This window comes from Orycteropus afer, unplaced genomic scaffold (assembly GCF_000298275.1).
Source record: "Orycteropus afer afer isolate SDZICR_OR568_19922 unplaced genomic scaffold, OryAfe1.0 scaffold00399, whole genome shotgun sequence".
NCBI lineage: Eukaryota > Metazoa > Chordata > Mammalia > Tubulidentata > Orycteropodidae > Orycteropus > Orycteropus afer.
The window spans coordinates 519,436-520,632 of record NW_006921986.1 but is presented as its reverse complement, the minus strand read 5'-3'; positions in this window follow the sequence as shown (position 1 = coordinate 520,632).

Sequence of the window (1,197 nt, the reverse complement as noted above, 5' to 3'; positions counted from 1 at the left end):
CTACCACCACTCGGGAGTCTCCAAGCCCTGTTGTCTGTGCTGTCAGTGTCACTCAGGCCGCTGCCAGACCACAGCTCCATGTGTCTCCATTTTTGGTATTTTCACACAAATTCTTCCGCTAGTTGGGGTTTAGTCCACTTTTGTATCTTTCCCTTCAAGGTTCGGGGTCCAAGATTATCTTCTGTGTCTGTGTTAATTGGTTTCCCTTTTCTTTGTAGAAGAGCATCTGTGCAGTCCTTCTGCCTAGTCCGCCATCTTGTTGGAACTCCAATTAGATCACTTTTAATATTGATAGTGTACAAGGTTGAATGGTAGCCTCCCCAAAGATAATCCATATAAAAGGCTTAGAATATTACCATATTCAGAAAAAGTGGCCTTTGCAGATGTAATTGAGTTAAGGATTTTGAGATGAGGGGATTATCCTAGATTATCCTGGAGGCTCTGAATCCAAGAGTCCTTATGAGAGAAAGGCAGAAAGAGATTTGACACAGACAGAACATAAGACAAAGATACAAAGGAAAATGCCATATGAAGATAGAAGCAGAGATTGGAGTGATGCAGCCACAAGCTAAGAAATACCAACAGCCACCAGAGGCTGGATGAGGCTCTGAAAGAGTAGAAGAGAGTGGAACCATGTCAACACCTTGCTTTTGGACTTCTGGCCTCTAGAATTGTTCAAGAATAAGTGCCTGCTGTTTTAAACCACCAAGTTTATGGTAATTTGTTACAGGAGACATGGGAAACTAATATAGATGGTTTTACTTGATCATGGAATGTCCTCTGGCCCTGATCCTCCCAAGAGCATTTAGAACTCAGGTTAGAATTCACAGCTGGTGGGTCCCTGGGTGGTACAAACAATTATCCAAAGGTTGGAAGTTTGAGTCCACCCAAAGGTGCCTTAGGAGAAAAGCCTGGTGATCTATTTCTGAAAAACTAGCTGCAGTGTAGTGAATTACATGGTATGGCTTTTCTAGCTATAATCTTTGTAACTCCCACCACATTACTGTGTGGGACTATGTAAATATGTGCCAACTTGTCTGGGCAGCTGGTAGTAGTTATTCCCTATAATAATCAGACTGGCAAGTAACTCTGTGGTGGAATTTGCCATAAGAAACTGAGAAACTGCTTTTAAACTCCTGATTGTTAAAGTCATCCACCTGGGGTATTTCTGTTGGAGCAGCATAAAGTAATCTTCTG